Below are 16,874 nucleotides of genomic sequence, written 5' to 3' on the forward strand. Positions count from 1 at the left end.
TTCTCCTGAGGGACAAGAAAGAGTTAATTTGTTTTCTGATAGGTTTCACACGATGGGTAGGTCTGCCAAAAAGGAGAGGAAACAGAACAGCCCTATGATTAATTCTACCTGTTTTTCCCATGAGCGATCACCTGCTCCAGGGGTCATGAATAGCAGGTAGCTCTCCTTCTCCGGGGCTCTGAGAGCTTCGTTTGTTTGGTGACAGCTGAGTGACAAGGCCTGAAACCCGAGCCCACGGCCCGGCCTGATGTGGGGATAAAAACCCTGGATGTTCCCTCAAACATTTCAGGAAATGAAAGTTGTAACGCGATCCCTCCTGCGCCCACATCTCCTCCAGCAAACACAAAGGCTCAAAGGAGCCTTCTCGGATTGAATTCTGCCTGGAGTTGATGGAGGGAAAGCGGAGCCCAGCGCGGGCGGGGGAGGCTGGGGACTCGGCTGGCAAGCTCGCGGAGCCCGGGGAGGAGGGCTGGGAGAGGCTGGCGCGCCAGGCCTGCGTCCCACCAGCGTTCAGGACCACGGGGGGTGAGAGATGGCAGCTGGTACCCGGTCCCCGTTCTGCCTCCCTCTGCTAGGGGCGCTTGGGCCACGCGGCCTGAGGGCCGCAAGCCCCCAGTGGCCACAGCGCAGGCCCAGGCCTCCCTCGGCCCCAGGGTTGGCCAGAGTGAAGGTCCAGGGTCCTAGGCCAGGTCCCGGGCCGCAGCGTCCCTTCCGACTGGGCCAGGCTGCCTCGATCCCACGGCAGGAGCGCTCCGGCCTCAATCAGCACCCTCCGGCTCGGCCGCCCCCATCCGTCAGCGGCTTCCGTCGGCCTTCGGGCCTTGCCGGCACCCGCGGTGGAAGCTTCCAGCGGGTAGCTTGGGGCGGGAGGGGAGGTAATGGGAGAAGCGAAGCCGAGAAGCTCACGCTCGCTCCGACCCCCACGCGGTCCTCCGTCGGTGGCTGGTAGTCGTCTGTCAATCACCGCAGTCGGAGCTCCGGGTAGGTGGGAGGAAGTAGAGCCAGGGCCCCTCAAAGGCGAGATTGTCGCCTTAACTCAACAGCTGGGACCATTTTCTTTAAATTGTTATTTTTACAGAACTTTCTTTCTTTCTTCCTTCCTTCCTTCCTTCCTTCCTTCCTTCCTTCCTTCCTTCCTTCCTTCCTTTCTTTTCTTTCCCTCCCTTCCCCTCCCTCCCTCCCTTTCTCTTTCTCTCTCTCTTTCTTTCTGTCTTCTTCCTTTTTTTTTTTTGCTTCTTCCCCCCCCCCTTGTGTTCGGAAATCTTTCCCAGACAGCATTATCAGTCCTCATCTCTTCCCTCAGCCTTCACGATGATGTTCCCTCTGCTTACACCGAGCAACATACCTGCAAAGGCGAAGGGAGAAGTCAGAGAGCCAGCTCTGAAAACACTTACAAATTGTGCAGCTTTGGGAAAGTTACCTAACTTCTCTGATTCTTGATTTCCTCATTAGGAAAATAGGAATTGTGATACACTGCAAGGAAGCTTAAAATGAGCCGAAGTGACTGTAAAGTCCTTAGTACAACAGACATATAATGAATAGTAGCTATAATTATAACATCCTTGAAGCCTCTTTGGATCGCCACAAAGTTGCCTGGGAAAATTCCCGTGATTGTAGAGTTTCCAGTGAGGGCAGATTATAGTCATTCCTCCTTTTCATTTAGAACAATGAAAGAAACAAGTTATTCTACAGGAACCTAAAGTTTGATTGGTGTCTGTTGGGGGGGAGTTAAAACTGAAATTTACTTCTTGAAGCTCTAAGTGTAGATTTCAGACATTTAACTCCAGTAATGTTGGACTGATTTAAATCTATAATGCTTGGATTTTGCTGTCTCTCCTCTTCATGATTTGATCTCTTATGTAGATATAATCATACACGGTAGAATTCCACTGATGAAAAAAGAAACCCCCTTCAATGTGCCCTAAATGACAAATTACTTATATGGGAACTAACGCATTTGGCTGAGTTAGAATTTAAGGCCCCACCTAAATGTGTCAACATAAGTGTAGAATAAGAAACGACTTTGAAGATTTAATGCCTTGCTGATGTTAACACAGTGCTGTATATAATGGCACCTGATAAATATTTTTTGAGCAAATGAATGGGCTGCTGAGATGATGGAAAGCCTTTAGCTAGAATACAATGCCCAGAGTTGGGAATTTGCAAGGCCCTCTTGGGTACATTTCTTCTCTGGTGACACTCTCTAATGATCACCAGGGATGAATAGCTCATTTTGACATATAACACATCTCTGATTTCAAGGATTTTCTCATTCCTGTATTTTGAAAGCAAAAAGCTTAGATGAAAGTTGCTTGGGAGGGAAGAAGGGAGAGGGAAGGGAGGGAGAGAGAGAACATGTCATGTAGTGTAACTTTAAGGATGAACCTCATGTACTGGAATCTCTTCACAGTTATTTCATTGTTATTTCTGGAAGGAACATTTTGTATTCCTTCTTTAAACATTACATTTTTTTCTTCAGTTCTTCATTTTCTTCAAAAGCATCCCGGTCAACTAAAAACTGTAAATATTTAGGTTTTTAGTTTAGAAAAGCTGATCAGTTTACAGTCAATCACCATATATGCTTAGGAAGACTTCAACACTTCTTTTTTGTTTGCTTATGAAATTCTATATTATACTCGCAATTTCCTTGAGGTAGAGTTGGAAGGAGATGTTTTGAACTGTATCAAAAAAACACATTGTCATATACATAGTCCATGTTTTGTGCGTGCAGAAGTGCATCTATCTACACGCTTGCATATTTCGGGAAAATACACATTCTAATATTTATAAAGAGTTGGGTTAAGCACTACACAGAAGTGTACAGAAAATAAAGTGAGACGTCAGGCCTATCATTTTAAAGAATTACTTATATCAGAGGAACATTTGGTGGGAACAGTTAGCATACTGCTGCTTAATCATTTACATATTGTGAAATAATTTATAAAGTGGTAGGGCCAGGAGTTCTCAGAATTAGGCTTTTCTGCCACTGCTTTTAACATGACTGGAATAAAGAAATATGTAGTGATTTTTCTTTCTAAATTGTTCCAGCATCTACATGTTTAGAAACACAAAAATATGTCCATGTGCTCACTGAAAAAATAAGGAGAAATAAGAGAGAGAATTTTGTGCTGAGGAATAAGTTAATTTAAATTAGATTAAACTTTGCAGAGGGTGCTTCAAGGAGGTTTGGGTAGATTCCAAGCCTTAGCATATCATTCAAGAAATGAAAGGCCTCAGGGCATTCCAAAAGGCATGTCCGCTCTAAATCAGCTTCAGTTCATTTCAAATAGAAAAATATATGACTTAACTTGAAGGCTGGATCAAGAGGGGAGTTTTATTTCTACTCTGCGGATTCATTGTAAAGTAAGTGTGGCAATCTAGGTCCCTTTTTAGCCTTTTTCTAAAGGACTTATGTATAACTGCTGAGGCAGTTGTTCCTGCTCAATCACTTAGCTGCCACAAAACTGAAAGGCTTATTTGTCAATATGCTCAGAAGTATAGTAATTCTCTTCCTACTGGAAATTAGTTATAGCTCAAATGAAATAGCCCTCATGGAATGCTTATAAGATGGCATAGATGTGTTCACCATATTTCATGCATGACATTTTATTATTTTAATTATAGGTCAATTTCAGATAGTCCACTAGTCCTTCAGCTGCTGAATGTCCCCCCTCTTCTGATTAAGAGCAAAACAGATAGACAAAGAAGCCGATTTCACACCAAATGTAAAATTTCAATATTAGCTGAGCAAAACTAAGAAGGGAATGTCTTATTTTTCAGAATTCAGGTTTTCGGTATTGTGTGGTAGCAAATTTACGGTCCAAAGATACATGTGATAAATATTATGATTTGAGATTCCCTTTTTTCTTAGTAGATTGTGACTAACTTCAAAACAATGAAAACTCTGACTTAAATAATTACTTAAAATAGGTAAGATATAATAAAAACAAAGGTACTGTTTCTGTGGGAAGATAGAAATAAAATTCACAAGCATGATTGCCTCTAATCTTCCATTATGTTCTTTATGAACAGCACAGTGATTAAGAGAGACTGGTTTTCCTGGCTGGTGCTCTCCTCCATTCTTCCTTTAAGAAGGAAAGCAAAGGATGTATGGTGATGAGGATTAGGAGAGTCAAATACTGCAAGCCAGTGGGTGTACTGTGGATTGTATTACCTGCAGGAGTGGAGGCAAAATACCCATAAAATAGCCTTTCAGATTCAGTTTGTCTCAAGTTACATTGTGAAATTCAGTGGTTTGGTGCAGTTATACCCAATGGCTCTGGAGAATTAAACAGAATTGGGGTGGGCCAACCATTGTACAGAAAGACTGCAGGTGGCACCAGGGGCATTGGGGTTTGTGGTTTCCTATGGGAAATGCTTTTGGTGATTGCTTGCCATATTTGGTAAAATGAGAAAGAGGTAGAAGGTTCAGGACTGGATCCGTAACTCCTTGGTTCACAAACCAGTTTATATTGATATAGATTATTACTTGTAAATTCAGCCTTGGCCCTTTTTGATCCAGTACATCAACTGGTTAAAAGCTGGAATTTTAATTTTTATACACTTAGAGAGTTCTAGCCTGCTGTATTTCTTAGAGGAGAAATAAAATCTCAAGTTCTGATCACACAATTCACCTTAATACTCTTTATTCCTTTGGCAGAGGAATCTGTGATCCTCGTCCCCTGCTGGAATTTAAGATTAAGACTTTCCGTATGCTCATTTATGCTATAGCTATAGCTGGAAATGGTATTTTTTACTTCCTGTTCTAGACTTCAGTGTTGTTAGGTTGTGCGTGTGTGTGTGTGTGTGTGTGCGCATGCGTGTGTGTGTGTGTAGTTGTCAACCTGATGACTGAGAAAGCCTTGACAACTCTCTATTTTGACATATTTAATTAGTCAAACTTTTAGATGGCAGGGACTTTTTAGTTTGTTTGATTTTTATGCAATTCTCACTATGTAGCACTGGCTGGCCTGGAACTTCCTGTGTAGACCAGACCAAATTGGCTTCAAATTTACAGAGATCAACCTACCTCTGTCTTCTGAGTGCTGGATTAAAGGCGTGTACCACAATACCTTGCTTGCTATAACCTTTAAAGACTGAATAAAAATTACTACATGAAGCTGGGTGTGGTGGCGCATGCCTTTGATCCCATCACTCAGGAGGCAGACCCAGGGGGAGCTCTGGGAGATCAAGGCTTGTTCTCTCCTTAGCAGGTTCCAGACCAGCTGGTGCTACACGAAGATCCTGTCTCAAAAAGACAAAAAAAATTATTACATGAATATTCTTTATTGGGGAAAATGTTATAAAAATGCATATCATTTTATAACTTTAGGTAAATTACTGAGACTCTGATATTAATGCCTATGTACTATATGTCTTTGTGATTATCAGATTGGCTAATGTTTTTAGTAAAACTTCAGTTAAAAAAAAAGAAATAATCAGTGGTGGGTTTTATATAAACCAGTGGGATTTTTTGGTGGGGAGAGTTCGAATCAGGGTCTCACCATGTAGCATTGGTTGGTTTAGAACTCTCTATGCAGACCAGGCTGGCCTCGAGTTCACAGAGATCTGTCTGCCTTTGCCTCTGAGGGCTGGAATTAAAGGCATGCATCACCATGCCCGGCAAATCAGTGAGTTATTAAGATGGATGAAGTACCATCGCAAAGGATCTCTATGGGTCAGCTTAATGTCAAAGAAAATCTTACTGTAGATCAGCCATTTAGAGACAGTCAACAGGATGGGCAGTGTATTTCTGATTAACACAGTTCTTGGTAACATGCAAAGTGAAAGGTCTCTATTTTCTCAGCAATCTAACATAACTAGTATTCTCTTAAAACTCTGTGTCCTTTATTTCTTTATATCTTCCCATTACACACATTCTCTTAACAGTGACTGGTAGATTTGATGCACTTGTCTTTACAAATGGAAACAGACTCCATCTTTATTGAATGATTGATTCAATCATCAATAGAGTGTAATTAAACTAAGCCTAGTGGGAGGCGACATTAGAGTTGGTAATGAAGTTGGATTAAAGGCTGTAAAAGCAAATATTTTCTCTTTTCTTGATAAGACTGTGCTTATAATGGGCCAAGGATTTGAAAAGGGAAAATGTAATGCTAGAAGGGATTAGACGATTGAGTGAACTTGTACTGCCTGGTCGAGCCAATGGTTTTGTATGTAGAAAGCAGACATGTCAGAAAGAAAAACAAAATAAAACAAAGCAAACCTCCTGTCCCCCAAACCCTAGACATGCCGGCACAGAGATCTCTGCTAAACTTCTGTCTCTTTTGTTTCACCAGAAATGAATCCAAATATTTAGATATGTTTTCAGTGTTATACTAAAGTTAGATTTTGCCAAGAATGAAAGTTCAAGAAAAGTGAAATTGCTGGCTATGCGTGCGCAAGAAACTACAGTAAATATAAGGCTTAAAATCAGAAGCAGATCATGAGAATTCAGACTCAGTATTGTCTTTGTGATGGATGCAAGGAACAGGAAAGACTATACCTTTAGCTCCTTTTTTTCCCCTTTCCATTTTTGTAGTGCTGAGGATCAAACCCAGGGCCTTTCACATGTTAGGTAAGTACTTTGTACTGTGCTACATGCCAGGCTTGTTTAGCTCTTATAGGAACATTTTTCTACCTTGAGAATTTGGCAATGGTTGGAAAGCCACGATTCTGAAAAGCATTTCCCCTCCTGGCTCTGTGAGTTAAGGTGATTGTCTCAGAAAGAATCTGCCTACGACCACTCACTAATTCATAGAGTTGAAGCTGAGGTTACGTTTATTTACATCCATTTTTAATGAGTTGAGCAGTTAAATATAAAGAAAGCTGTCTTTTTAGAACAATGAATGGGGAATTATAGTAAAAAATATTATTCAAGCCGGGCGTGGTAGCTCACGCCTTTAATCCCAGCACTAGGGAGGCAGAGGCAGGCAGATCTCTGAGAGTTCAAGGCCAGCCTGGTCTACATAGTGAGTTCTAGGACAACTGGGGCTACAGGGAGACCCTGTCTCAAAAAGGCCAAATATATATATAAAGGCTGGGTGTGATGGAGCAGGCCTTTAATTCCAACACTCAGGAGGCAGAGACAGGCAGATCTGTCAAAAGAGCAATCCATGAAATGGTTCTTGGGTCAAAAGTAGCAACAACAGTGGGAATTTGGCCATGGACTCTAGTTGTAACTGTATATTGGATAAATTTATCTCCATGCCCAATCTTGATAAGATTGTGCTGGTGGAAACTGAAAAGTGCTTGGAGACAGAGTGTCCTGGAGAAATGGGAAGTCAAGAAAGGCATCACACATTTTATAACAGTGATACAGACTGGCTTTGTTGAGTTGTACACAATACAGATTATCATTCATGTTTGAAGATAAATATTTTTGTTATAAAAAATCTTAAAAGAGGATATTTGTCTTAGGTTCTGACTCTAGACCTCTCTGCAAGGCATAGTTTTCATTTTAAAAACTCAAAAATATTGCCAAAGTGCCCAGGAAGGTGTTAGCCATCAGAAATATTTGTGAAGTAATGAAGGATGAAAAATCCGTCTAGTTAGATAAAATCTAACTAGATTCAGTAAATATATTGGTGTTTTAGCCTGTATTAAACCAGGAAAGACAAATTTAATATAAAAAAACACTATCTTCTGGGAACAAGCAATTGTAGTCGTATTGATTAACAAATACAAGCATGTATATGAACTATGGTTACACTTTTTAAGTCAGATTCCTCCAAGTACCTAAGGTTGTGCCTACACAAAACAGCATTACAATTCCATTAAAACTACCTTAAATACAGTGAAACTGGTCATTGCATAACAGAAAGCCTAATATCTTTGGAAGAGCATGCTCCAATTTTAGAAATAGTTTGTAAATTTAAAGTAGGCAGGAAGCTTTAAACATTTCTTTTCCCACTCTTAATAAATTATGGTAATTAAAGCTTTCAGGCCATGAGGATTTCATTTCTATATTTTTGTTATTTTAAAATTCCCTTATATATAGTTAAAATTTTTTTATTTACATTTATTTGTGTGTGTGTGTGTGTGTGTGTGTGTGTGTGTGTGTGTGTGTGTGTGTGATTGCCACAGTGGGCATGTGGAGTCAAGTCAGTTGGCTCTCCTGTACCATGTGGGACTGGGCTCTCCCCTCCACCATGTGGGTCACAGGAAAGGAATTCAGGTAGTCAGCTTGACAGAGAGTACCTTCACTCATGGAGCCATCTTGGCCCTATTTTATATTTTTAGTAGGAACTGTGTCTTCATCAAAGATCTGTCAACAAGAGGCTGGGGATATGGTTTAGTGGTCAAGAGTAATTGTTGCTCTTATAGGGGCCTGGGGCTCTGTTCCCAGTAACCACATGGCAGTTTATAACCATCTATAACTCCAGTTTCAGGGGACCCAATGCCCTCCTCTGGTCTATGTGGGCACTGCACATAGGTGGTACACATACATACATGCAAGGCAAAACACTCATAGAATAAATTAAAATAAAACTGCTAAGAAGTACTGTAGCACCCTGAAAGCCTAGCTGTACCTAATATCTTGGTAACATTAATTTAAACTAACAAGAAATTTTTCTTGTTAGGAGTTTGGAGTGACTGAAGGAGAGATTACAGATGTGCACCACCACACCTGACCAAAGTCTTATTCACTGCTCCTGTTTTCTATGGAACCTAATTTCTCATTGTAGTCTCACTTTTCTCCAAGCTAAGCTACATAGCATGGGTAGCATCTGAGGGAAGATAATTAGGGGGAGCAGATGAGCATCCGTCATATGGAAGCTGTATTTTATTCATTTTGATATGGCTACTTCCCAGCTCAGTGTCAAGTACCTAGCCAGTGCTTTATGAGGATTTTTCGAATGAATGAAAAAAAACGATGTTCGGAAACACAATGCACAGTAAATGATAGGAACGTGCTACGCCTTATCTCTTGTCTGGATTCCTGTGGTAGCTGAATTTGTTTTCTCCACCGCTATACTCCATCTCCCCAGTGTAGTGTCCACACAGCTTAAGCCAGAATGAGCTTCGGATCATGTTCTCATTACATTAGAATTAAGGATAAACTTCTCACCAAGTCCTACAAAATCTTGCATGATATTTCTTATAAAAAAGTTATTTACTTTTTGCTAATCTTATTTGATTTCAGGTTCCCCTTCAGCCTGATGAACTTTTAGTGCTCTAAATAGACCAAAGTCATTCACTCTTCAAGGACTTCACAGGCTCAGTTTTCCTCTAACCCTTATGATCATCCTATTCTATCCTATCCCAGCTTAAAAGAGGCCTTTTCTTGAAGATCTAAGTTTGGTGGCATAGGGTCAAGATGATTTTGGCTGAAAAATAATAGAAAACCACAATCTAAACTAGCTAGGGCAGAAGGCAGGCTCTGGGTGTTACCCATCAGGCAGCCTGCTCAAGGCTTAAGCTTGGTTCTCTGTGTTGATGTCATTCCTAGATTGGCTGTATGCCAGCTGTGGCAGTTTCAGGCACTACATCACATCTAGTTATAGTATACCCAGAGGGACAAAAGAACTTTCTCTTCCTGGAACTTTCAGGAGGAAGAAGTCTTTCTGGAAGTCCCCTCTCTCCAGCAAGTCTTTTATGTCTTATTGGTCAAAAAGGATTCACATGAAAATTTGTTTTCCAATCACTGGTGGGGACAAGTTACTGTTACTGATTTTGTCTGCAGGTTCTTTAAAATTTTTTTTTTTTAAATTTTATGTGGATGAGTGTTTTGCTTGCATGTATATATGTGTACAGTGCCTGTAGAAGACAAAAGAAGGCATTGGATCCCTGGAACTGGAGTTAAGGATGGTTGTTAGCCACCACATGGGTGCTGGCAACTGAACCTGGGTCCTTTGAAAGAGTATCCAGTGCTCTTAAACACTGAGCCATCCTATCAGCTCCCTGACTGCAGATTCTTACTCTGTTTTGTATCATGTACGCCTTGGGCAGTTTCCTCAGAATACTGTTTTAGATTCAAACTACTGAAATCAATTATAAAGGGCTAGCTTATCAAAATTACTAAATTTGTGACCTAGTAATATATACTATCTTTTTTTGGTTACAACTAAGTCTTTTTTTTTTTTAATGGTGAAAAAAATCTGTATTTAGAATTAGATTACTGGACTGCTTAGATGATCCCAATTTTGTTGGCAACATCCAAAGCATCTTAATCAGGAGCCAGATGAACATAGGCCCTCTTCTCTCCTTCAGGTCTGATCAAGGTATTGACCTTGGCCACATCAATGTCATAGAGTTTCTTCACAGCTTGTTTGATCTGGTGCTTGCTGGCCTTGACATGCACAATGAACACAAGTGTGTTGTCGTCTTCTATCTTCCTCATGGCTGGCTGACTCAGTGGTCAGGGGGAACTTGATGATGCGTAGTCGTCAAGCTTGTTTCTCCTGGGGGCGCTCTTGCGAGGGTGTTTGGGCTGCTTCCGGAGCCGCAAGGTTTTGGGTTGCCAGAAGGTGGGTGACGTGCGGATCTTCTTCTTTTTGTGGCTGTGAACCCCTTTTAACACTGCCTTCTTGGCTTTCAATGCCTTTGCTTTGGCTTCGGCTTTGGGAGCGGCAGGAGCTTCCTTCTTCGCTTTCGGCGCCATGTTGGCAAAAAGGGACAACTAAATCTTTAAAAAAAAGAAATTATATGTATGAGTGTTATGCCTGCATGTCTCTAAGTGTGCCCGTGTTGTGCAATGCCAGTGGAGGTTCCCCTGGAACTGGAGTTACAGATAGTTGTTTGTTGCCATATGAGTGCTGGAATTTGAACCTGGGTTCTCTGCAAGAGCAGCCAGTGCTCTTAACCACCGAGCCATCTCTCCAGCCCCACAAGTAGATCTTAATAATACTAAGTGGGTTAATAAGAACTGGGTCATTTCAAAACTTTTTTATTTTACGTGTATGAGTGTTTTTCCCTGCATGTGTCTAAGTACCACATGCTGTCAGTGCCCATGGCTGCCAGAAGAGGGTGTCAGATTCCCCAGAACTGTAGTTAAGGATGGGTGTTAGCCATCATTCTGGTGCTGGGGACTGAACCCTGGTCCTCTGGAAGAGTGGTAAGGCTCTTAATTGCTGACTCATCTCTCCAGCCCCTTAAGAGTCATTTTTAGCGGGGGTGTGGTCGCGCATACCTTTAATCCCAGCACTTGGGAGGCAGAGGCAGGTGGATCTCTGTGAGTTCAAGGCCAGCCTGGTCTACATGAGTTCCAGGCCAGCTGGGGCTACAGGGAGACCCTGTCTCAAAAAGACCAGAAAAAAAAAAAAAAAAACCACCACCACCAACAAAAACAAAGAATCATTTTTAAATAATGATGAGTACAAATAGTTTTTTGAGGTAGTTGCAAAAACTGTAATATGATTTGAGAGCATTTGCAATTTCTATTGGTGGCAAAATCACAAGCATTTTGAACATCACTTGGTTTGTCACCTACAATGAAAGGAAGAAATGCTACATTTCTTTTGGAGGTTAACTAAAATATTCATGGGATTTTTTTTTTCTCCCATCTAATACATGTACACTCTCACCTTCATCCTGGGCTACAAATGCCTGATCTACAAGAATTATTTGAAGAGTAAATGGTCTAATAATGACTGGACCTGGTGGCAGGTTTGTAATCCTAGTTTTGTGGGAGGTTGAGGCAGGGGGACTACAAATTCAAGGTCAACCTTGGCAACTTAGTAAGACCCTGCCTCAAAATAAAAAGTTGAGAGGAATGAGGCAGAACCCTCATCTAGCATGCAAGAGGACCAGGTTCAATCCCCAATACAACAAAAAAGAAAAAGAAAAAGATCTAATCATGTAAAGTATAAACATAGTGCCTAAGCACATGGTAGGTGTTCAATAAATGATGGTCTAAAATACAGACACACAGAGAGATCTTGAGAGTCAGAAGCGCAAAATAATAAATAACATAAATCGATTCTCTTTATCCTGATAAACTAGGAATGGGGTTTCAGTGGAATTTATTAATATGCCGCTCCAAAATAGTTTCACATACAAATTCCAAGGCAGTTGGAAGAGTGGCAAATGAGTAAAAGTGACTTGGTGGATGAACGTGAAAAAAACAGAAAAATATTCACAACCACTCCAATCTTATTAAGGTGCCTGTTCAGAGTCGTTCTTTCCATGCCACTTATCAAGATCACTGTGATTTATATTCTTGGACTATAGTTCATTCTAAGATACATCACTGATACTGGGTAAGCTGGGATAAAGACTCGGCTCTGTGTTCTGTGGTGTGGTCACCCTGGCTCAGTGCTGAGTGGTTCTGGCTTGCTCCAGTCATTCTAGCTCCTTACCCATCTCTCTTGAGAAGGATGCAGTTTTATGGCCATTAAGATAATCTATTTTGTTTAGATAGATAAAAGGTCACTTTTATCCACAAGATAGATGAGGGAGGCCTTTGTTCATATGTATGTTTGGGTTTAAAAGAAAAAGCTTAAAGAGATGGATTTCTGTGGCCTGAAGATTACTCTCAGGTGTTGCTTCAATAAAAGGAAGTAGACTTTTATGTTTCTAGTTTCATATTAATGAGTTTCCCTGGTTTCGTGGCTTGAAGGCATCATCTACTGGCTATAAACTTAAGGTTTGAAATCAGATAGGCTTGAGTTCAGATTCTGACTTTGTGATATACTATCTGTGATCCTGAGCAAATAACTTCAAAAATATTAAGAATAATAAAAAATACTATAATAACCATTGTAGCAACAGTATATAGCAACAATATGCAGCAATAGTAGCAGTAATAATAATCATATATCCAAGATATCCTTACCAATCTGCTGTGGTTTGAATGTGACACAATGGCCATAGGCTCATGTGTTTGAACAGGTGGTCTCCAGCTGGTGGTGCTGTTTAAGGAAGTCATGGAGACTTTAGGAAGCTGGAGGAAGTTGGACACTGGGTGTGGGTCTTGAGGTTTTATAGTCCCACCCAACTTCCGGACTGCTCTCTGCTTCCTGTGGAGGTGTGAATAAACAGTAGCAGGCTCCTGTCACTGCTGTCTGAAGTCACTCCCCAGTGCATTCTTCCCCACCATGATGAACTGTATCCTCTCCAACTGTGAGCCCAAATAAATCCTTGCTCCTTTAAGTTGCTTTTTGTTGGATAGTTGGTCACAGTCTAAGTGTTTTGTAAGGCTAATTCTCATAAGCCTAAGACAGTTTTCATTATTATTCATACCTGGAAACCGAGGTAAGTCTTACACAGATGATGTAACTCACCTCTACGCTTCATTTTCTTTTCCTGAAAAATGGAGTGCACTGGGCTACTTTCCTCATAGGGCTGTCATGAAGATGAAATTGCTGATGGTTCAGGTTTCTTCAAGGTGTGATGTATCCATGCTCAGCAAGTGGCAGAGTGAGCTCATGTTCATGAACTCCTGGTCTTACACGGCCTATAAGACCTTATGGTGCTTCCATTTACTAAAATAATAGAGTGATTGATTTTGCCTGTTCAAGGAGGATGGATTATTAAAAATAATTAGTACCTTTGACTCAAGGGCAAATAAATTCTAAGCATGGACTATCGATTATGAGATTTTCATTCCTTTTATGAAACACTTTGTGGGCCTTTATAAACTATGAGTTGAAAACTGTAGCCCCTGTTGTCATATTAAGATATATTACTGCTGGGCATAGTGGAGCATGTGTTTAATCCCAGAGGCAGGTGAATTTCTGTGAGATTGAGGCCAACCTGCTCTACATAACGAGTTCCAGGCCAGCTGGGGCTACAGGGAGACCCTGTTTCAAATAAACTAAAATAAATAAAATAAAATTTAAAAAACACAAAACAATAAAATAAAATAAGAATAAAGATATCTTTAGTTAGATGTTATGGTGTATGCCTATAACCCCAGCACTTAGGAAGCCAAAGCAGGAAGATTTCAAATTCCAAGTCAGCCTAGGCTACATAGATCTTGTCCACATGCTTCCCCAAAAGAAAGAAAATGAAAGCTTCTTTACAAAGGTATGCTTATTTGTCTTTTTTTCCCCCTGCTCAATCTTTCTTTCTTTCTTTCTTTCTTTCTTTCTTTCTTTCTTTCTTTCTTTCTTTCTTTCTTTCTTTCATGGGGCTTTTTGCTACTCTAACACTCCCCACTCTATAATCTTTAAGGAATTGGATAAGAGCCTCTTCCTTCCTTCCTTCCTTTTTTTTTTTCTTTTTTTGGTCTTTTTGAGACAGAGTCTCCCTGTAGCCCCAGCTGTCCTGGATTCACTATAGAGACCAGGCTGGCCTCAAACTCACAGAGATCTGCCTGCCTCTGCCTCCCAAGTGCTGGGATTAAAGGCGTGCGCCACCATGCCTGGCTCAATTTCTTTTTTAAAAAAATGTGTGTGTGTGTTGTGTGTGTGTGTGTGTGTGTGTGTGCACATGCGTGCCTACACAGGCATGTGTATATAAGTGCACCATATGTGTACAGTTGCCTAAGGAGACCAGAAGAGGGCGTTGTATCCCCTGGATCTGGAGTTCTAGGTAGTTGTGAGCCATTGGATATGGATGTCGGGAACTGAACCCAGGTCCTCTGCAAGAACAGTAAGTACTCTTAACCTCTGAGCCATTTCTCCAGCCCTGTGCTCAATTTATTCCTATACAAAATCGTTTGGGTTTGCTTTCAAAATGTTCAGATTTACATGTGAGTTTTTAAATTAAAAAAAAATATATATATATTTGCAATCCTGAAGATGGGATCTAGACCCTTGCACAGCATAGGCAACTTAGATGAAATCACTGTCCCATCCCTGCCTTTCCTTGTGAGTTTTTTCCCCCTGAGTTCTTAATAACATTGTCAAAGTGGGAAAGAGATAACAGATATATCTATATTTCTTAGCCTGAATGCTATTGCTCACAAAGCCATATTTTCAGCATGGACTTTCTCATTTGGGGATTATTTTAGGGCAAAAAAAAATCATAAATAGACTGGTTATTCGTATCCAATATCACAATTTCAATTAAGACATAAGGAATAAAGGAATAAAGTTATATTTTTTTCTCCAACAAAGAAGGCACCTATCCACTAATCACTGAGCTTTAATGAATCAAGTTTTGTGAACAGATGAACAGATTTCCCTGGACCGCAGGAAAGCACTCCTTAGTGTTGGATATGAGCGCCCCCTGCTGGACACATAGGACCTTGACTGCACCTCCACCCAAGAGAGAATTATTTTGCTCTTTTTAACTAGGAAAGTGCTTATATTATTAACAGGTCATAAGGACAGCCGTAATGTCTAATAAGTAATGTGGTATTTGGGTAAGTGTGAAGATTTATAATAAAAACATACTCAGGAAACAAACTCAATGAAAAATATTCCACTGAGCTATTGTTTATAAGCTTACCAGTGCCAGGAAAATAGCAAGTAGTCCTCTGTTTATCTTATGAGCTCACTGAATTTTATACATTGATGACACAGGCAGTTGGTGGGTGGCTTCTTACCATAAGGAGACTGTACATATATTTTAAAGAAGGGTAGGAAATTAGTCGTCCCTTTTATATGACCATGTGTTGCCTTCAATGCCAAAAATGTAATCTTGTCCTAGAATTTTGGTTTTGCTGCCACATTCTCAGTTGGTACTTTAGGAAGAAGTATCACATTTATATCACTTTGATGAGCTGTGTGGAGATAGCTTCACCTGTGACCTATGGGTAATTCAGCAGACACCAGAATCACAGATCATCAGGCAACTTAAAATTTCCATTGAGGGCAAGAAGGAAGAAATGGACCTGTAAAGGGGAATAGATACATGCTGTGATCTATTAGGAGCTTCATGAAGTTTCTACCAGACTGGCTTCTGTGAAGGATATGAAAAAGCTTGTGGCACTATTGGTGGGAGACACATAGTGAGAGGGACTCCAGGAAAGGGATAGTCACTTGTTTTCTCTCCTTGGATTTTTTTTTTTTTCTTGAGACAAGGTCTTGATATGTACCACAGTCTAGCCTTAAACTCTTAATCCTACTGCCTCATCCTCCTTGAGTTCTAGGATTAGAGGCATGAGCCACAACAGCTGGCTCCCTTGGGGTAGTATCTTTTTTTACTTTGGTACTGGTGATCAAACAGAGGGCTATTCTACATTAGGCAGGGCCTGTCTACATTCTCCACCCTTCCTTGAGCCATCATTTATTATTATTTTCTTAATATTTATTATTTTTATTTTATGTGTATGAGTGTATTGCCTGCATGTAAGTGAGTGCACCCATGTGGTGCAATGCTGTGGAGGTCAGAAGAGGGCTACGGATTCCCGTGGAACTGGATTTAAGGACGGTTCATAGCTTCCATGTGGGTGCTGGGAAGCGAACCCGGGTCCTCTGCAAGAGCAGTCAGTGCAGAAGGTGTTGGGTTCCCCTGGAGCTGGAGTTATGAATGGTTATTATCTATCATGTGGGTGCTGGGGATCAAACCCAGGTCCTCTGCAAGAGCCCAGTGCCCTTAACTGCTGACCCATCTCTCCAGTTTCCCTTTGAGTCATTCTTGATCATTTTGACAGAAATATTCAAGTCTATGAGTTGATCCCTACAATATTACTGAGGTAAGGATTGCCTTTAGTGCATTTTAAACATGTTGAGACCAATTTCCTGCTTCTGGTAGTTGATGGCACATCTTTTTCTTGCTATGGTTCCCTTTTCCTGAAAACCATCGTGCATAATTCACAGAAGATTCTGTTGGGATAAAGCAAATATTCTTTCTTTATGCCAAGGTTGGAAAACATGGAACTTCTGACTATATCAGAAGATAATTGTCACTTTTGATTTGTCTCTGGGACCCCTCAGGCCATGCTGCCAGTTTTATATTTCTTGTATCCATACACTGTGGCAATATTGGTCAGATCCTAGGTTTCCTTCTTTCAGTTCCTCTACTGATAATACCTAACCCCCAGA

The 16,874-nt window shown here is 40.8% G+C and overlaps 1 pseudogene; it reads right to left on the reverse strand.

Moving 5' to 3' along the window:
- Positions 1 to 10,129: 10,129 nt before the first annotated feature.
- LOC103739183 lies at positions 10,130 to 10,603 on the reverse strand (annotated as a pseudogene).
- Positions 10,604 to 16,874: the final 6,271 nt, after the last annotated feature.

Source organism: Nannospalax galili, unplaced genomic scaffold, assembly GCF_000622305.1.
Source record: "Nannospalax galili isolate Female #2095 unplaced genomic scaffold, S.galili_v1.0 scaffold336, whole genome shotgun sequence".
NCBI classification, from domain to species: domain Eukaryota; kingdom Metazoa; phylum Chordata; class Mammalia; order Rodentia; family Spalacidae; genus Nannospalax; species Nannospalax galili.